Source organism: Prionailurus bengalensis, chromosome A3 (genome assembly GCF_016509475.1).
Source record: "Prionailurus bengalensis isolate Pbe53 chromosome A3, Fcat_Pben_1.1_paternal_pri, whole genome shotgun sequence".
In the NCBI taxonomy this organism is placed as follows: domain Eukaryota; kingdom Metazoa; phylum Chordata; class Mammalia; order Carnivora; family Felidae; genus Prionailurus; species Prionailurus bengalensis.
This window is the reverse complement of record NC_057354.1, coordinates 81,974,728-81,996,508: the sequence shown is the minus strand read 5'-3', so window position 1 is coordinate 81,996,508 and position 21,781 is coordinate 81,974,728. Positions and strand designations below refer to the sequence as shown.

Here is a 21,781-nt window from a genome sequence, read left to right as displayed (position 1 = left end):
AAAGAAACCATTCTCAAAGACAAATGAAAAATAGGCTCCTACAACATGGCAGGCTGAGCTAATTGGAGCCACATTTTTCTGATACAAATAAATAGGCATCCTGGGTAAATACAACAACATAGCTGAGCTTGAGACAAATCAAGAGAAATCCTTACTGCCAGAGTGGGGGAAAATGTTGTGTCAAGGGAAGGGGACTCAAAGTCAGAGACTTAAATATAGGCCTTAAGGGCCTGGGGCCAGGGCTTTAATGCCCATGTAGGGACAGGAGATGTGCACTTACACTGCAGTGCAGAGGTTAGAACTGGGGCCCCTGCTAACACCAGGACGTTCAAATAGCTGAAAGCCAGTGTCCAAGCTTAAGGCAGTCAGGCAGGCAGGAGGAAATTCCTCCTTATTTGTGGAAGGGCCAGCCTTTTTATTCTATTCGGTTTTTCAACTGATTGGATGAGGCCCACTCGCGTTAGGGAACAAGGTCTGCTTTACTCAGTCTAGTGATTCAAATGTTAGTATCATCCAGAAACATCCTCACAGACACACCCAGAAAAATGTTTAACCAAATATCTGGCCCAGTCAAGTTGACACATAAAATTACCAGTCACGAGTACTTATCTCACAGTTGTGTCAAAGATTAAATGAGATAACATATAGCAGGATGCTTGGTACAACCAAGATCTTAATAATGCGATAAATGTTAACCATTGGTATCATTATTACTCTACTCACTCCCCCTGGGGAATCTTATCCCCTCTCGGGTTCAGTGATGGGATGGATGAATCCTCAATATTTAACTCATGCCTACTGGATATCATCACATTCACTTCAAGCTCAGTTGTCCAAAATGAAATCCATTGTTCTCCACAAAGTTGCTTCTTCTCTTGTGTTCACTGTATTAATGATTAACCCCAAAGTATAATGTCCAGTTACACACCCAGAAACCTCAAAATTATCTTCCTCTCCTCTTTCTCTCATGTCCCACATCCGATCAGCAGTTAAGTCCTGTTCATTCGACCTCCTGAATGTCCTTGGCCTCTGCTCTTTTTCCGTTTCCCACAGCTACTTAGTTTGTCCATCACCTCTCACCTGAATTATTACATATTCTTTTAACTGGTCACCCTGCTCAAACACAAGTGTGGTTTCTATCACTCCTCTGTTAAAATTCTTTCAGCAGTTTCTCATTCCCAAACTCCTTGGCATGGCATTCAAGGGCTTCTCTGATCTGATCCCAGAAAATTTACCCAACCTCATGATTCAGGGCGCCCACATCACATTCTATGATCTGGCCTGAATTCCTTGTAGTTCTCCAAGTGGGCTTGGAGAGCCCATGTTATTTCATGTTCCAATCTTTTCTTATAGTGCGAGCTCTACTAAAATGTCTTTGGTCACCTGGTGAGTACCTACTCATTTTTCAGGACTCAGCTCAACCACTATCTCCTCTTTGAGGTGTTTTCTGATTGTATTCTCGTGTAAAATTGATTATTCTCTTGTCTATATACCTACTGTTCCCTAAACATACCTCTAGAAAAGTGATTATAAAATTTTGTTGTACTTATCTATTCACTTGCCTATAAGCTTTTTGAGGGTTGCAAACATGACTAATCTTTACATACATAGCTTGCCACTATATGAATATTCAGAGAAAGAATTAATGCATGAAATTTGAGGTATAAAAATACAATTATTCCACAAGCAGATAAATCAATAGGGGTGGAGACACAATCTGAATCTTCTCTCCATGAGTTTTCCACTTCTCGCATTATTTAGTAATTTTTTTAAGTTCCAAAATAACTGCTTGCATACATGTTGGTTAGCCTAATACTGAGAGTGTACAGACTGCATTCTTCGGTATGTAAGCATACTGCTTTAAAACATTAAAATTTTAACTAGCTTGTCTTTGACATTTTCCAAATATATCTAAAATGTCAGAGCCAGCATTTGGGGCCTACAAATCTTTTGAGTGAAAGCCCAGGACTTCGAATTGTGTGCCATTCACAGGTTTAAAATAGGAACATGTTCCATGTTGACTGTGAGCTATTTGGGGACTTTGAGGACATTAAAAAGAGAATAATTTTATTTTAGGGAGGGTTATTGAAAGATAGCAGTTCTAAGAGATAAACTACATAATATATGAATATTGAAATGCAAACTCCTCTGCCCCCCCCCCCAACATTATTACTTTCAAATCCGAGAGTTTCAACAAGACTTGAGTTTGCAGTTTGGGTCTTCCTGATTCCAAAGGGAAGTCTGCCTGCATTTTTAGTAAAAAAACAACTTTCAACACACATGGACTAATAGGATATAATTACTTGTCAGTACAAAATGTGAGAAATTGGGAGAAAATATGAAAAGATATGTTCAATTGCTACAGATGAAACATTTGCAATAAAAGGAGAAAAATACGCTTGCAACAGTTTCTTCAAGTCATAAGAAAAGATTGGTGTATCCAATTCCCTCTGCATCATTTACTAGCAAATTAGATAAATTGCATGGTATTTTGGAGAAAGGTATCAATGTTGTGATTTTTTCCTTATATTCATATTCTAAGTGCCATTTTTATGTGTGTTTGGAAGGAGAGTAGAAACATAGTTTTAGTTGATTCTTACATAGTCAGATGGTGGATGAAAACGTTGGAATTTACTCAGCAAATTCCTAAGATCAAATTTTTTTTTAGCATTGAAGGGATCTAACAAAACCTAAGTTACTAGTCCCCCAGCATTCACTTTCTTACTGAAACGACTAGGTATTTGAACATACCAAATTTGAAAGTGCAGGTAAGCAACAAAAGGAGAGTTGCTTTGGTCAAAGAAATGTAGGTATTAGATATGTAGACTGAGGAGATGGTAATTGAAGGTGTGCTTGTTTTCTGTGACCAAAGTTTCACGAATTCAAAGGACTGCAGATTTTGAAGCACTATAAAAGAATATACGGTGAACACAATTTCAAAAAGAGATTCATGGATTTTCATGTATAAATGAATGCCACTTTGATTTGTACAAACCCCACAGTATGCCTAAATTGTAGTATCTTAACCTTATTATGGTGGGTGTTTCAAAGTAATATATATTGACTGAGCCTTTATTATATTCCAAGGACTTTACATGTATTTTCTCTTTCAAGAAAAACTGATTGAACTAACAGCAAGTGATGATCCTACAATAGATAAACTCTTCCTGGAATTTTAGTGACAAGTACATAAAATCCAGAATTATGTTGATGTTGCTGGCAATAAAACCAAATTTTGAGCAGTATGTGGGTCTGCCTGATTCTGGGGAATATACTTTATTTCATGAAACTACTATAAGCATGTACATGACATAGAATACAAAATAACAACGCCTATAGGGTACCTGGGTGGCTCAGTCATCCAACTCTTGATTTCAGCCCAGGTCATGATCTCATGGTTTCATCAGTTCAAGCCCCGCATTGGGCTCTGCACACTGACTGTACCCAGCCTGCTTGGGATTCCCCCTCTCTCCTTTCTTTGCTCCTCCCCTGCTCAGCCTCTCTGTCTCTCTAAATAAACTTTAAAAACACCTATAAATAAGATAGAAGTTTATTTCTCTCTCACTTAAAAGAGGTCAAGAAAGGGGCACCTCTCAATCGGTTCTTACTCTTGACTTCGGCTCAGGTCATGATCTCACCAGTTCGTGAGATTGAGCCCCGTGTCAGGCTCTGTGCTGAAAGCAGGGAGCCTGCTTAGGATTCTCTCTCTCCCTCTCTCTCTCTGTCCCTCCTCCGCACTCTCTCTCTCTCTCTCAAAATAAATAAAAGAAAAAAAAACGAGGTCAAGAGATAGTCCAGTGTGTCAACTCCATGGTCATTGAGGACACAGATTTCATCTTTCTGTTTCTCCATTCAAGCATATTTTTTAGGATTTCATTTATCTCCATTGTTGACTTATTAGCTATACATGTTTGTTTTCTTTCTGATGGGTGCTCTAAGATTTAAAATGTACATTTTTTAATTACAATGTACCTTCAAATAATAGTACATTTCACATATAATGTAAATTCTAACAATATAATTCTATTTTCCCCTTCCATCCTTTGAACTACTATTGTCAAGCATTTTACTTCTACATATGCTATGAACCCTATAAAACACTGTTATATATTTTAAGTAGTCAATTATCATTTTTAAAAATTTTTTAAAGGGGGGTAAAGCCTTTTATGTTTACTCGTATATTTACCATTTCCAGAACTCTTCATTCTTTAGTATAAAATCCAAGCTTCCGTATGTGTTTTGTTTTTTTGTTTTAATGCTGAAGAAGTTGCTTTAGCATTTTTTGTAGTGCAGTTCTGCTGGCAACATTCTCTCAGGTTTTGTGTTCTTTAGCTTTCATTGAAAAACATTTTTTTTTAATGTTTATTTACTTTTGAGAGAGAGAGAGCAGGGAAGGGGTAGAAAGAGAGGGAGACACAGAATCTGAAGCAGGTTCCAGGCTCTGAGCTGTCAGCACAGAGCCCAACGTGGGGCTCGAACCCATGGACCACGAGATCATGAGCTGAGCTGAAGTCGGACGCTTACCCTACTGAGCCACCCAGGCACCCCTTAGCTTTCATTTTTGAAAGATTTTTTCTCTAAATATAGGATTCTATATGACAGACTTTCTTTCAGCACTTTTTAAAATGCCTTTCATTGTCTTCTGACTTGCATAGTCTCTGATTAGAAGTTTATTGATTTTTGTCTTTGTTTCTCTATATATAATGTACCTTTCTTCCCAATGGCTGCTTTTAATATTTTCTTCTTATCACTAGTCTTCAACGATGTGATGATGATGTCTTTTGCAGTGGTTTTGTGAGTGTGTATAAATGTGTGTGTTTACCCTGCTTAGGGCTCATTGAACTTTTTGAGTCTCTGGGTTTGTAATTTTTATCAAAATTTTAGCTATATTACTTCAAATAATTTTTCTGTCACCCCTTCTCACCCTTCTCTCATCTGGAACTCTAGTTGCACAAAAATTAGAATTGTTGGTATTATCCTGCAGATCACTGAGAATCTTTTTTTCTTGTTTTTGTTCTTGTTTTTTTCTTGGTTTGCTTTTTACCTTGGCTGGATTCTACTGCTATGTCTTCAAGTTTACTAATCCTTTCATCTGAGTGTCTAATCGTTTGAGTGTTAATCCTATCCAGTGAAATTTTTATGCCCATAGAAATCCCATTTTTTAAAATATCTTTAATTTCTCTCTTTCAGCACATGGAGCATATTTATAATAACTTTTAATGTTGTTGATGGCTAATTCTACCAACTGTGTAATATCTGGCTTTGTTTGTGTCGATTGACTTTTATCCTGGTTACAGATTACATTTTTTTACTTCTTTGTATGTCCTAGTTCTCTTGCTAGCTCCCAGGCATTTTCAAGATCTTCCTTTTTACTCCTTAAGTGTTGATGCTCCCCAGGGCGCTATTACTGATTCCTTCTTTTCTGCTGTATATACTCCCTGTGGGCAATTTCATCTATTCTCATAATTTCAACTACCATCTATATGATGGTATATTCCAGTTATATCTTCTACTGTCCAGATCTCTCTTTAGAGCACTAGAGTCATACATATATAACTGCCTACTCCACTTCTCCACAGAGATGTCCAGAGTTGTCTCAAACTCAACATATCCAGAGTGAATTAATCAAATTCCCCCTCAAAAGCTGTTCAATCTCCTGCATTCCCTAACTCAGTGAATGGCATCACTAGCTCAGAAATCTGAGTCATCTTTCTCCTTCCTTGTCATACATATTGTTGTGCTCCCCCCCTCCCCGTCAGCCTCCGTTCTACTTTTTCTGGGCAATCACTTTAGTTTTCTTTGGGAGAGCCATACCTCCTCATCACAACTTTGGGGGAAACTGACTCCTTTGGATCTAGGGGCAGAGCATTTGTCTTTATCCTAAGATGATTAGCTTTATGCCATCCCCTGGCCATACATAGAGACATGAACCAATTCTTGAGGCTTTTGAGAAAGGTGTAAGATGTTTTCTCTCCTTTCTAAAAGAGTTTTCAAAAATTACTCCTTTTTCTTCTTTTCATATACCTGGATGGTGAAACTTAAAACCACAGGAATTTCTGGTCACTATCTTATATGGTCAAAATAAAGCTAATACTGGGGCACCTGCATGGCTCCGTCAGTTAAGTGCCCAACTTCATCTCAGGTCATGATCTCAACAGTTTGTGAGTTTGAGTCGTGCATCGGGCACTGTGCTGACAGCTCAGAGCCTGGAGCCTGCTTTGGATTCTGTGTCTCCCTCTCTCTCTGCCCCTTCCCCACTCCTGCTTTGATAAAAAATATAAATAAAGCTAATATTAAGGATGGAAAAGCAACAAAACAAGAGAGAAACATGTCCTTAATGGCATCATTTAACTGCTGAATCATTCAGCTCCATAGCCCACCTTTTCACTGGGCTTTCTATCTAGACAGGTAATATTGGTTTATTGGTTAACCCAGTTAGAGTGAGTTTTTGCTGCTTGCAACCAAAAGCATCATAATTGATAACTCTCCTTCACCCTTCACCCCCAAACACAGGCAATTGCTCACTAGGTTCTATTAATTCTATCTCTTAAATAGTGTCTGATTACCCTTGAGTTCTGTCTCTTGAGACTGAAAATGTCTTAGTTCAGGCTCTCATCTTTTTTTAAATGCATAAAATTCATTTCTAAAATACATAGCTTAATCAACATTTCATCTGCTTACAATCCTGGCATGAGTTTCCATTGCTTCCAGAAAAGAGTTCACATTCCTTAGCATATTGTATAAGATTCTTCATGATCTAAGCTGTCTCCCTTACCTTTTCTGTCTCTCCTCTCACCACTCCCTCAACCCTATTCTACCAGCAATGCCGAACTCTTTACTGAACCAAAACACTGTTTGGTCTCGTGCCTCTAGTGCTTTGCTCTTGTTGCCCTCCACCTCCACTCCTAAATGCTCCCGCCCATTTCTCTCTTCCCCTTCCTCTACCAAAACACACAAACATACTAACTGGTAGTCATCTTCAAGTTCAAATGTTCTTGGAAGCATCTCCCGACATTGCTTGAGTCTGGGGCAGCTGTGTATCAAAGCACCTGATGTGCTTTCCTGTTATGGTATTTGTCACAATGAGTCCATTTATTTACCTGTCTCCTCTCTGCACAGCAAGCACTTTGAAAACAAGGAATGTTTCCTTCACATTCTTGTATCTCCATTTCTGAGAATAAAGTGCCTGGGATGGAGTATACTCAGTAAATGTTTTTTGTTGCTGTTGTTTTTAAATTTTTTTTTAACGTTTATTTATCACTGAGAGACAGAGAGACACAAAGCATGAGCAGGGGAAGGGCCAAGAGAGGGAGAGACACAGAATCCAAAGCAGGCTCCAGGCTCTGAGCTGTCAGCACAGAGCCCGACACGGCGCTCGAACCCACAAACCGTGAGATCATGACCTGAGCTGAAGTCGGACGCTTAACCGACTGAGCCACCAGGCGCCCCAACTCAGTAAATGTTTTTTAAATGAGTACTTATGTGGTCTACAAACACAAGGATTTCTGATCTTTCGATTCTATTTGAAAACCTCAATTTTTCTTCCTTTACATGTGTTTCTGATTTATAAACATTAATTTGTCTCTTCCAGGGTATGGGTTTCTAGACAGGCAGAGAAGGAAACCAAAAGAGTTTGGGACAGGTTGCCTGTAGTTCTTCTGAGATCCAGTAACTGTGTACTGCCTTTCATCACCCTCCTCCACCACCTATTCACACCTGGGTGCCCTGTATGGGTGTAGACTTAGCTGACCAGCCCAACAGCATACTCAGACCTTGGTTCAGACTTTTGTTACTGCCAAATGAAAGTTTGCCAATATATGTAAAAAGTGAACCATTTTCAACTTCCCATATCTTTTGAATTTATGAATATTTCTTAAAAGTCATAGGCCTCAAAATAATCCAGTCTGGATTATTTTACACCAAGCAAGTGAAATATCCTTAATATCCTGAACTTTTACCTTTGCTGGCCTTAAAGTTTGATGTGACTAATTAGGTGAAAACATTATGGGATTCTGACAGTGGATGTTCTTAACAGTTATCACTTAATTGTTCAGTTACTGGAAGCAACTACATCTCTACAAGTCTTAGGTAAAAAACAAACTTGAATTTAAGGCAGAGAGGACTCGTTTGAGGGAAGGGAGGGAAATGGGTATTTGTGACAGAAAATCAGGCAGGAGGGAAGACCGAAATACCGACAGGAAGTCAGACTTCAGTAGGCACTTGTGACTGGTGAGGTTAGAAGTTGGGGGTGGAGCGAAGTAGGAAGGACTAGCTGAGGGCGGGGTTCCTAACAGCACCTTAAGACAAGAAGGCCCTTGTTCAGCCAGCAGCAGCAAAGAACACGTTCTCTTCCTCAGTGTGTCGGTGACCATAGTAACAGCAGGGGGCTGAGCCTCTCCCCGAGCATGCGCAGTGCAGTGAGAGCCGGGACGCTTCCTCAACCACGATGTATCCCTTTTTTCTTCAGTCGGAGAACTACAACTCCCAAGAGACCACTCGGTGCCGCGTCACCGCCTCCCGCTGTGGCCCTGCCTTGTCTCCTCCCCCCCGCCCCGCCCTCCTGCTAGTCCCCTCCCCTCCCTCCGAGTGTGTGTCAGTGACCCAGAGCGGTGTGAGGCGGAGGGACCGTCGGGGGGCGCCGCCGCGGCCGCCGCCTCCACCAGCAGCACCAGCGGCGCCGCGCGTTCGGTTTTGCCTCGAGCCCTTCGGAAGCGCACCACAAAGCGGGCTCCGTGCCTCTCCCTCCGCCCGCGGCTCCTCAGCGCTCGGCTCCGCGGCCAACTTCCCTCGCGGGGCTTGGCCGGCTCGTGTAGAAGGCGGCGGCAGAACGCTGGGCTGTCTGCTCGCGCTCCTCGCGTACGCACACCTCTCACCCCCTCGCTCCGGGTCTCGGGGCCGTGCTGGATTGCGGCCACCAGCAATTGTCCGGTGAGTGCGGCCGCGGCGGGCCACGGAAGGGATGGTGGCGAGGCCAACGAGGGGTGCGGGCAAGGCGGGCGCGCAACTTCCTCGGCGGTTGCCGGGGGCGGCCGGCAGGCTCTCCCCGCCCGCCTGCGCGCCCCCGCGCTCGAGGCGGCCGGGAACGGAGTTTGCGGCTCCCGCATCCCGCGCCCTCGCAGGAGGAAGCGCCTTTGTCAGGAGCCGGCCCAGCGCGCCCTCCCCCTCCACCTCGGAGCCCCGCGCGCGGCGGCCAAGTCCGAGCCCCGCGCCCCGCGCGGGGCCGCCTGCTGCGGGAGGGGAGCTCCGCGGGGGCGGGAAGGAAAAGGGAAATGAAAGAGAAACAAAGGGGGCGGTGGGCTTTTCTTTTGTTTGTGCGAATCTGCTAACTTCTTTCTCCTTCCTTACATAACACAGACTTCCAAGTTAGTCATTCTTTTTATTGTTGTGATTATTGTCATCTTCTCTGCGTGTCTCTCGAATTTCCTTTCATCTCTGGATCTCAGAGCGTTTAGAAACACTAATTAATTACACCTTCGTGGTCCCCACGAAACAAGTTAATACGCCCGTATTCCTAAGTGGGTAAACTGAGGTCCGGAAGAGCTCTCTAATTGATGGATACTCTTCATCTTCCACCGCGCCTGGTGTCTGAGGACCTGAAAGCATTTATGAGTAAGAACTCGTTCTCCGATGCCCCGTGGAAAAGTTATAGATGCTCATTTTAGTTAAAGGTTAACTGAAGTCTAAAAGAAGTCTGGGTAATTGTTAGGTAGTTCAAACAATAATTCTTGCATAGTGTTTGAATCTTAAAACCTCAAAGGACTCTTGAAAAATGCTTTGAGTGTGGAAAATACTGTAAATCATAAACCCACCCCACCATCTACTTTTATTTTTGTACATGCAGGTCTTTTATGAGGCAAGAGTGCAGTGGTGGGGGAGCAGGAGGACAGAGGGTTTTTCTTTTTTTTTTTTTTTTTATGTGAATTTGACAGATTTTAATCACTACACACGAGGAGATGTATCTTGGTTTTAACAGCATCAACAGCCTTCCCATCGTTTAATCATCAAACAGTATGTTAACAAATAATTGAGTGAGCATTTTACCCATAAGGTACTCGATGTGCAAAGAACTGAAGCTTTAAGTGTATGAAAAGGTCATCTGTTTGTTTTGGTTCATAGCTGTGTACTTTTCCTTCTCTGCAAAAATGTTATTTTGTTTTCATAGCAGCTGATCTTTTGTTTCAGAACTGGCTTTGTCTTTTTCTACTTTGAATATGTATTATAACTGAGGAGAGATGTAAGGTGTTTGTTTGTTTTTAAATTTGAATTGTAGTGTGAATTTAAATTTTTGAATTGTGGAGAAGGTTTAGTTTCTTTGGTTCTTCTGCTTGAGCTTATGATGTTTTCTTTAAAACAGGAAATGTTTTCTCAAAGTGATCAAATTTACGTCGCAAAACATTGTCTTTATTGTACAAATAGATCATATGAATTCCTTTTGTTTTTTTTTTTATTCACACCAACAGCCTCTTCTGGAAGAGAATGCTTAATTCTGAGGACAAGTTTATTTTTGGTAGTTGAACCAAACTGGATGGTACCAAAAATTTAAGTGAAGCATCATTTCTACTATTTATTTCTTGAGATGAATAATGATCAGAACTGTAGTGAATACTTTTACCTATTACTGTTGAATTTAATTTTTTGTGATACAGTTGCCCCCAGATTTTAGATCCTGGGGGTTCCATCAGAAAAAGAAAGTGAGACGTTTGTTTTTTTGATTTTTCTCCCAAATCCTCTAACCTGTCCCCATCCTGTGGGATGTTTAAAGAGATCTTCAGTTGAAAGCAAACGATTGGAAGTAGAACAGTTAAATGTACGGAAAGTTGCATGTAGTGGAGTGGTTTTAATGCCTCATCTAATAAATTGACACTTTAAAGAGAAAACGTTCACTCGGGTTTTCATTAATGTTTTAGAGGTGCTGTAATGCAATAATAGTAGTACTTATTGACTTGAAAAAAAGCTAGAAATTGTGCCTTAGTGACAGATTTGGGGGGAAGGGGAAGAATCTGTGCTCTCTTTAAAATTGTCATTTCAGTGACCTTGCAGTTGGTTACGATGAACTTTTTTCTGTAGCTTTTACAAACCAAATTTACCAGAGGCGTTTGTACTTTAAAGGAAGCTACTAACAGGACCTCTTGGCTCAATCAGTGGAGTCCAAAGGCAGAAGTTAGTGTCGACTGGCCAAGGCTGGCACTGTGGGTTTCCTGATATCTTTGGGACCCCTTAAAGTAATGGCAGAAAAGTACAGGGTAGGGAACTGAGTCTGGTACTGCCAAATGCTACACAGGCACGTTTCAAGGGGAAGCCTCCGTACATTGCTCTTTGACGTCGTTTCAGCTTCTTTTCAGGTTGTCGTAATGTCACTTGTATGTTCAGAGTCTTGTCATTTAGAATGTGCCACATTAATACTGTCCGGTGGGTCAGATGATAAGGACTTTCTATGCCAATTCTGCTTTGTGAACAACTGGTTGCACACAGAAACTTCTGGAGCTAATAAAGATTTTAAGCCCAAACTCAGAATTGAAAACTATCTTTTTTTTTTTCTTTTTAATGTCTATTTATTTATTTTTGAGAGAGAGAGAGAGCACATGCAGGGGAGAGGCAGAGAGAGAATCCCAAGCAGGCTCTGAGCCCCAGCACAGAGCCCAAAGCTGGGCTCAAACCCATGAACCGAGAGATCATGACCTGACCCAAAATCAGGAGTCAGATGGTTAACTTACTGAGCCACCCAGGTGCCCTGAAAACTATCTTTCTAACATTCTCACACACATACATCTTGCCATTGCACATCAGTATAAAGCTATCCTAGTATTTATGAAATCAGAAAGGCTTGTATGGATTATTTTATTACATATATTTTAGCTATGCAGTGTATATTAAAATTTCAAAACGTCAGGTATATGATGGCATTAAGATGGTTGGTTCCAGGACTTTCTTTGGAGAAAATCATGTTATTCCAAAAGTTACGTTTATGTCTTTTCATTGAAGAGAATAAAACAAATTTAAAAGCCAGTTGAAAGAAGGAAGAAGAAAATCAACAGAAAGAAACCTGATGAAGATGTTTTTAAAAAGTACAATATAAAAGATTCCTGGCATTATATAAGGGACAAAATTCTAGCTAAAGTCTATAAACAGTGAATTCCACTTAGCAGTTTCTGTTTATAGATTTCTAGCCATCTTTTCCAGATTTCCTCTAAATATGTTACACAAGGAAAGTAAATAGAAATCATTCTTTCAAGGGATTTGGGTTGTTGGAGATTTTTTTTTACACATGTGGTAGTGGGGGAGGAGGCGGTCATTGTTTTTCTTTAAGTTTAGCCTCTGCCAGAGAAGATTTTCCCCACGCTAATGTATGGAAATCTCAGAACAAGAAATATTGGTCACTGAAAGAACTAGATATAATTTCAAGTTATGCCACTAGCTTTTTCTTACATTATCTTGAAAGACCACTTCTTTTTCTTTCCAGAGGTTGAAAATAATTGTTTAACATGTTACCCTTAGTAGACCCTACATAATTTTTGTTGTTATTGCTGCATTACTTTGCAAGTAATAAAGAGAAAGTACAAGATTTCTTGAGTGAGGGGTGCCTGAGTGGCTCAGTCGGTTAAGCATCCGACTTCAGCTCGTGATCTCATAGTTCCTGAGTTTGAACCCCATGTTGGGTTCTGTGCTGACAGCTCAGAGCCTGGAACCTGCTTTGGATTCTGTGTCTCCCTCTCTCTACCCCTCTCTACAAAGCTCACGCTTTGTCTCTTGTCTCTGCAAAATAAATAAACATTGGGAAAAAAAAAAAAGATTTCTTGAGTGAACATCGGGGAATTTCTGATTTTTTTTTCTTTTTAAATAGAAATAAGTAATCGAAACATGAACATCTGATTGGAGCCTTTCAATTACCATAGCTTCCTTCAGAAATAAAGTTGAGGAAAAGAGATTTGTTAGGTAATTTAAGAGAAATGAATTGTAAATAAGTCTAAGAAGATGTGATTATTTTTTCAGAACGTATACATGATGTTTTAGAATTTTTTTTGCCACAATAAACTGTTTCAGAGAAGTAGAATTTTATATAGTACTATTTGCATTACCTCTGTAAGACTTTTATACACCTCAAAATACCGTTTACAGAAAAATAGAATATGTTGTTGTTGCCTGTAAATGAGAAAATTATGACATTTGTTATTCTTGACCATTCCTGTAGTTTAAAAAAAAAGTTCCAAATTCAATACACATGTAATCTACTTCCTTTTCAAAGAATTTATTACTGATTTTTCTTCTATAATGAACCTCTTGGGATGTTGCTAATTCTAAAAATATGTATTACCCCTAGTTTCCCACCATCTTCTGCGGTTTCTTTTTGTATCATTTTTTGGCTACAATATGCTCTCTCCCCTAAATTGTCTAAAATAAGCTAAGAAATGTTTACACATTCTTGACAAGAAATACAGTCATTTATTATGCTAAACTTTAGCTAAATTTCAACATACAGGGGCCATTGAATCTGTTTTGGAGATGGAAGTACACTTATTTTGAAAGGAGGGAGGTAAAGCAGGGACAGCAAATAGATTTCACTTTGGGTACCAAATCTGATTGCTTGGTGGTGGCTCCCTGGACTATATTTAGAAAACTGGGAGTCCTAGTTCAGACTCAACAGGAAAGAGTGCTGTGATTAGCAGTTTCTGCTGTTGGGTGGGCAGTGGACTTTTGGCATGAACGCCAAATATTCATTCAGTAAGTATTTATTGGTTGTCTTTTATGGGTCAGGCACTGGTCTAGATGCTGATACCATTCACGCAAATTAAAATTAAAAGCTCTGAGACACAGGCAATAAAATAAATTAAAAATTTCATGTTTTAAGGATAAATGAACTCATTTCCTCAAGAAATAAATGAGAAATAAGAAAGGGAGAGGAAGCTCTAAGATTAAAAGAGACTTCAGAGACATATCCACTAAATGCAGTATATGGACCTTAGTTAGATCCTGCTTTGAGCAAGCGAACTGTAAAAAGGTATTTATGAAAAATAGGGGAAGTGTGGACATTGAATATTTGATTAAAAGGAATTGTTAATTTTTGTAGGTGTGATAATGTATTCTGGGTTTTAAACAAGCGGCCTTAACTTTTAGGGATCTAGTGTCTTTATTAATTAAAATATCATGTCTGGATTTTTGCTCCAAAATAATTTGGAGGGGAGAGGAGCATTGATGAAACAAGATTGGCCATGTGTTGAGAGTTGTTGAAGGTGATGATGGATACCTGAGATTTCTCATATTCTCTCTACTTTTGTGTATGTTTGAAAATTTCTGTAATGAACAGTGTCTCACACACACACACACACACACACACACACACACACGGGAGAAGATAGAGAAGGGGAAAAGGGACCAGGTGGGATGTGAGTATGGGATGGGAGGAGCATGGCAGAACACACCTCATTGAGAAAGACCTGAGGTAGGTGAGGGGGAGTAAGCCTCGCAGATAATCCTGGAGCAGGGCGGAGGCACAGAGAAGGGCATGTACCTTGGCCCTGAGGTAGAGGATCTTGACTGTGCAAGAAACTACAGGACGACCAGTGTGGCTGGGTTAGAATGAGAGAGTAGCCGGAGATAGGGTCAGAAAGGTAAAGGGAGGGGCCAGGAGACCAGATTGTGTGGGGCCTGGTTAATTATCTATCCTTGCTTTAAAGTAAGGACATTTAGTTTATACTTACCTAAAATATGTCTACTTTAGTCACCCTGGGAGCTATCTATACACTTACTTCAATGATACTAGCATTACTCAAAATATTTTTGGAACTACTTTTTTTTTATTTTGGTAATTGCCTTTTAAGCCAATTTAAGAGCCACACATGAAAATAGCTCAGTACTATATATTTGCCCCGTGTTTTTAGGGGAAAAGGAGGTATAAGGACATGATACTTCATTTATCAGATATGACTCAGAGAGGACAGAAAGAAAGAAAGACGGAAAGAAAATAAGAAATAACTTCAGGCTATTTCTAAAATTCAGATCCTCTTTAAGAAGGCAATTATGGTTTCTTAAAAATCAGGTCTACCCATAGACTGAAAAGGAGTTTCAATAATGTTGTGGACAATTGTAGCATCATTTGGAATAAGGATCTAACCTCTGAGAGTGACTGATATGGAAGAGACTATTACACTCATTTAGATATTTGTGTTTTGTCTGGTGCATTGAAACACATACATATACATACACACAAGACTATACATACTTCTTAATAATTAACCACTCAAAACAGTCACTGCAGATAAGTTTCTGTGTCAGGCATCTAAGACTGAAGAGATGGCATTTATAATGTAATGAAGTTGTATAACTTTCTTGTTGCTATGGCATACACTAGGAGAATTGAAAGACCAGCACACATTTAGTGTTAGAGACTAATCTGGCTCTCAAGTCTTATATTCATGCTTCATTTCTCAGATTAATAGTTGCTTCCAGAACATAATGATTTCCCATAAAGAACTGTATTTAAATCTTGATTGTTACAGAAAAATTGAACCCATCCTTCAAACGTTTGAAAGACTCCCTCAAAAAAACCCTGCATGAATATGGACTTTAAAAATCTTCTACTGATAGGACAGTATACATGTAGGGATTTCTAGTTTTGAATGATTTGACACTAAATGATTTAAAATGATAAGTGATTTTCATTTTTTCTAGGAATAAGTTTTCCAAACTAAGAAACTAAACTTATTTCAATGATTTTTACTTTATGGATAACATTGAATAATAAAGAAAACCATTTTTTTTTTTTAGTTAACTATGCATAACAGGAGGGTACAATATTTTCTTCTGTATCTTTAACCAATAATATATAGGATTTAATGGGATTAGGTAGAATTTGAGAATTTTTTAATATATAATAAATTCCAGGGGTGACTGGCTGGCTCAGTCAGTAGAGCATGCAGCTCTCGATCTCAAGGCTGTGAGTTTGAGCCCCACATTGGTGTAGAGATTACTTGAAAAAAAAATGTTTTCATAAAATAAAATAAACTGCATAAAGTGACCACTAAGAATATAAGTACATAACAGTATAAGGAATACTTTAACAAAACTCCCTGTTTTGAACATTTTTCAGAAAATTCTTTAATTTCTATTTATTTGGTTTTTTTTTTTTAACTTTTTTTTTAACATTTATTTATTTTTGAGATGGAGCATGAACAGGGGAGGGTCACAGAGAGGGAGACACAGAATCTGAAACAGGCTCCAGGCTCTGAGATGTCAGCACAGAGCCCGACGCGGGGCTTGAACTCACAGACCGTGAAATCATGACCTGAGCCGAAGTCGGCCGCTTAACTGACTGAGCCGCCCAGGCACCCCAGAAAATTCTTTAATTTCTTTAACTCACTCATTGGTCCTCTTGGTGTATATATATGTGTATATGTACATATAAGTAGATAGCCAGAACGTTTCTTCATATACTGTATATTACTACTAAGATTGAGATGGTAGGCTAGATTATTTAATGTATTTTTTTTTTTGGTTTGTTTACTTATTTATTTTGAGAGAGCAAGCATGAGTTGGGCAGGGGCGGAGAGAAAGAACCCCAAGGAGGCTCCACGCCATCAGCACAGAGTCGGATGCGGGGCTTGATCTCACAAATGGTGAGATCATGATCTGAGCTGAAATCAAGATTTGATCGCTTAACTGATGGAGCCACCCAGGCACCCCTGTTTAATATAGTTTAAACACTAGCCTGTTAGCATGAACACAGAGCCCATGTTTAATTCTTGGGCTTTCCATTAATTCTGAAGGTATTTCCAAGCTATCTTTGATTCATCTGTAAAATATAATAAAATAATAATAGTTTTTTCATGAAGGACTTTGAAATTCTGTGATGGGACCATACTGATGTGTGGCTCATTTTAGAAATAGCTTTCAGTCTGTTGATTTGTTGGTAGGATTATGAGTCAGTGTTTCATTTCCATTTTTGTGAAATAAATAACTTATGATGGACAAGGAAGAGAAAGGGGGAGGGGAAGGGAAGGAAGGAAAGAAAAAAATCGTCTCTCACAAAATAGTAAACGTGACCATGGATAATTCTTGTAACTTGGATCTACTTAATAGATAAAATGTATAAATTAAGTAGAGTATAAAAATGTATAAATTAAGTATAAATAGATAAAATGTATAAATTAATGTATAGCTTCCATTTCAAGAAAAAAAGTTGCTTTGTAAAAGGTACGTCTTAAATTTCATGGTGGCTTAAACTTTGTGACCATGATAAAGCCTGTACTTATTTTGGGAAATAATAATAATGATGAATTGATAATATTAATAATGATGATGATGCTAATTAACAGTAAGGAAGAATTATTTGAAAATTCAGTCTATTACTTAAGCTCTGTAGATTTTTGCAGCATCAGCTTCCAGGGTTTTTTCAACTTGTGCTTTGCAAGATACGTGTATTCCATATTTCTGCCTCTCTCACTTCACCTCTCTCTTACTTTCATCTCTTCCTCACTTTGTCACTGGCTTTGTTTATCTTTCTTTACTTGCTTTAGTGCCCATTGTTCTTCTGTCATGTTTTCTACACGTCTGCCATTTTTATACTTAAAAGTGGGCTTGGAATGAATTCAGGGTCTTCACAAATATAAAAGGAGTACTTTTATATACTTCAAAAGGAGTAACAAATATAACATTCATGACAAATATAACACTCATCCTCTTTTTGTCTTGCCTATTTAGCTTCTTTTTAACTTTCCTTTCTCCCTTTTTGTGTGTGGGTGTGTTACAGTGGAGAGATGGTATATTCCATCAGCGAGGCACTAATAGATAACTGTGTGACACAGAGGATATAGCACTTTTTGAAATGAATAATGTAGGAAACAGTAGTAAAGTCATTGGTTTGAGAGCTTCATGAGTTAATTCTGCATCCATCCAGAACCTATACCTAAACTAGCAAAATTTGATAGAATTATTAGCCTAGTGGAATTTCAAGTGCTGTTTTCAGCTCTTGGTATATGTTGTCTTTTCCAAAAACCTCAATCAGGGATTTCATCATCATTGTAATAATAGTTAATCATAAATGGCTTTGGAGAAACTGTCTGAACTTAAGTTAAGATGCTTTTTGACAGTTAAGAGGAAAAGATAGAAAAATCAGTAATGTGGTAAACAAGTTAATAACTTCCCTGTCCTTTTGTGGAATGAATTATAAGGTGATTGGCCCTGATTTGTTGCCAGTTTTTAAATGCTCATTGTAGTTTCAGCATATCAGTTGGCTTAATCTTTAGAAGGCACCATTAACTTTATTTTTTTAACAATAAGTGAAAACAATTGGAGGTGCTTTGCTGGTTCCTCAAAACCTTAGTGTTGGATTCCTGGTTCTTGGCAGGTAATATCCACAGTACCTCATGTTCTTCTGGGTTATGCCAAGTTTAATGAGCTACATGTACTGGAAGCACTAAAAGCTGATTTTCTTTAATTTTAGATTACAGTTAACATAATGGATTTTCCTTTGAATTGTTTCTCACTACTATTCTTTAAATTTACCAAAGGACCAAAACTTCCAAATTACAAAACTAGTTACGTTTATCATTCATGAGAAAATGTGTGTTGATGTGGGTTTCTTTTATAAAGTAGTGGTTGCTTCTGATTAGAAACCACAGTCATATAGACAAGCTTCATGTATCTGAAAGCTTTTTAAATTTACTTAACTGCTTTACTGTAATTTTCATTAAAGTGGGATGATTCAAGCCTTGAACTAAGTTTTTCCAGTTCACCAAAGGAGCAGTGAATTTTGAGTTAGTGTCTTAAACTCTTCATCCTAGAGCGTATCTGTTACTTCAGTGACACCAAACCTTTTTTTATAATTCATCACTGATACTTAGTAAACAAAAAGAAAATCACATTTTGCTAAAGCTTCTTGGTTATGCCTCTTTTAGAAATTGTATGCCAGTTAATTTGCATGTAGTTCAGCACTTAAAGACCAGTCTTTAAAGTCTTCAGCCAGGATTTGCCTCCTGAAGCTCTTTAAAATGGCTTCCAAAAAAGGATTTGCTAGATGTCAGAACTGAGTAGGATGTTAATGATTCAATATGCCCCCTCATTCTCCTCCTACTTCTTAAATTGAAAGCTCCTTCATAGCATCTAGGTGCCCTGAGTCATCATGGCTAAACTCTAAAGAAAAAGTGTCACATGGAAAAACTCACCATGAAGTAAAATTGTCAGAAAACAATCTGAGTCAGAGATCCTTCATTGATCACAGTGATACAACCTAGAGCTTGTGGACTTCATTTAAATCTCTGAATGTACTTGCATGTAAGTCTTTGTTACAGGACTTGAAATTATGAGGACTTGTTTGTTCTCAGTTAATTTTTAGTTGGTTTTATTTTTCCTATTATATTTAAAGGATTTTATATTGAATAAATGTATCAGAGAGGAACAGCAGGAGGATTCAGGATAAAAACCACTATATCAGAAGCTAAGAGACTTAGAGTTCTGGTCCGTTTATTTAGTATGCATCTCATATATTTAATTTAACCTCTCTGGGCTTTAGTTTCCTCATCTTTACAAGGTCAGCAGCTTGCCCTATGATTGCCCTCTTTGGAGCCAGTCCCTGGTAGATATAGCTAATAGCTGACCCCATCCCAGCTTCATACTCCCTTTTTGGTGCTGCACTGTCAGCAGCTGTATAGTTGGCATTCTAGATGAAGTCTGTCACCTCAACCTTATAAAGTCCCTTCCATTTCCATGATTCCATGAGCTTAAATGACTTGCCAACAGACAGTCTGTCTCTTTCTGAGTCTTTACTGTTTTTTCACATTGGACATTCAGAATTGAAACTTACTCTGTGAATTAAGAATTCTATGTAGTCAGAGATGGCATGTTAATGTTTTGTGTAATTCCATAGACTGAATGTTTGCGTCCCCCCAAAATTCACGTGTTGAAACCTAATCCCTAATATGATGGTATTTGGAGGTAGGACCTTCGGGGAAGGGATAGGTCATGAGGACAGAGCCCTCATGAATGAGATTAGTGACCATAAGACTCCAGTGAGATCCCTCACTCCTTCTGTAAGTGTGAGGACACAGTGAAAAGATGACCATCTAGGAAGCAAGCCCTCACCTGACACCGAATCTGCCAGTGTTGATCTGGGACTTCTCAGTCTCCAGGACTGTGAGGAATAAATCTCTGTTGTTTATAAACCATCCAGTCTGTAGTATCCTGTTCAAACAGCCCCAGTGGGCTAAGACATTGTGATGTTAAAAACAAATACTGGAGAAAATTCATGGGAACACTTAAAATCCCTAGTGGAGTGGAAACATTCAGAGTGGTTAGTGATGGCTTGATTTAAACTCCTTTCAACTCCTAAATGTTTCTATGGCAAAGCTTCAGGTTAGTGAGGTTCAAAGTGATGTGTCTGTTTGAAGGGCACATAACGAAGCAGGATGAATGCTAGACTGAGAGGGAAGTGTTCTAGCTCTGCAAACTTAGAAGTTTGACACTAACCTGGTTAGTGTCTTCGTGTAATGGTTTCAGACCATTCCTTCTCAAACATTAATGCATTACGCAGATTATCTGGGGGTCATATTGAGATACATATTCTGATTCTCTAAGTCTGGATGAGCCTTTGAAATTCTATGTTTTTAACAGGCTCCCAAGTGTGTTAACTGCTGTGTACCGTGGAACATGTTTTATAAACGAGTTATGATGGTTTGAGGTTCTTCTGCCCGGGTCTTCAAATCTTAACTCCACTTCTTTTTCTCTGACTCTTTCACATGAAATTTCATTAAACCTATTTTTGAAGCCTCATTTTTCTAGGCTTATTCCCTATTTTCTTAGTTTGATAGTTCGTTTAGGTTTGCTTTTTCTCTCTTCCCAGAACCAACTTCATAGGTGGTCATTCAAGTTAGAGGGAAGGTAGTATATTGAAAGAGGCTTTGATTTAAAGAAAACTGGATTTAAGTCCTACCACTGATTAGCAGCTTTGCTGCCTTGGACAGTTGACTTAGTTCACTTAACCTCTCAAAGCTTTGAATGCCTTCTTACAGAGTTGTTGAAAGGAATAGAAATAATATATAAAGCCCTCAGCACAATGTCAAGTGTGATGTAGGTGATCAAAAATTGGAAGCTGTTTTTATTCTTACTAGCATCTTGATTTGTAGAAGTGGAAAAACAGAAGAAAAGATCTGTCCCCAACCCAGGACCTCCCTGCTGTGTGCCACATTTAAATTTTCAACTGCCTGCTAGACATATTAATCCAAATTCTTCAAACTTGCCATTGTCAAAAAGATCTCTTTATTATTTTTTCTCTATCTGTTCTGCCTCCTTCAGTCCGGATGGAACTTAATGTTTCACTCTCCACATGCCCAAGCCAGGAACTTGTCAGTTCCACCTTGGTGTCTCAGGTACTGCTTTTCTCTATCCTCGTTTCCACATTCCCTTTGCCTGGTTCTTTATCCTCTTTCACCTGGGCTCTTTGTATCTGATCTTGTTGATTCTAGACTCCTCGTGTTTTTCACATCCTCCATAGTGCTTTCAAAGTTACTTCCCTAAAAATTCTTTTTTTTTTTAATTTTTACAACCAGTATTTCTTAAATCCTTACTATGTAGAAGGCTGTTGCAGGCATTGAGTGTATGGTGAGAGAACAGAATGAGACAGCTCCTGATGAAAGTCACAGACTAGGAAGAGCAATAGATATTAAAAACAAGTAAATATATAAGTAAACACAGAACAGAGTGCTAAGAGACAATGACAGAAGGGGACCTGTGTTATATTGTATATTGGGTGGTCAGAGAATGCTTTCTAAGGAATTAACATTTAAGCTTTTAT

General features: G+C 38.9%; 1 protein-coding gene across 1 annotated transcript in view; it reads left to right on the top strand.

The window, feature by feature from the left end:
* The first annotated feature begins 8,589 nt into the window (after positions 1-8,589).
* Positions 8,590-21,781, top strand: part of PELI1 (pellino E3 ubiquitin protein ligase 1) — a 58,262-nt gene continuing 45,070 nt past the window's right edge. Inside the window, exon 1 of the mRNA XM_043603506.1 lies at positions 8,590-8,928. The gene's annotated coding sequence lies outside the window, so the exon portion shown is untranslated. The remainder of the gene's footprint in view (positions 8,929-21,781) is intronic.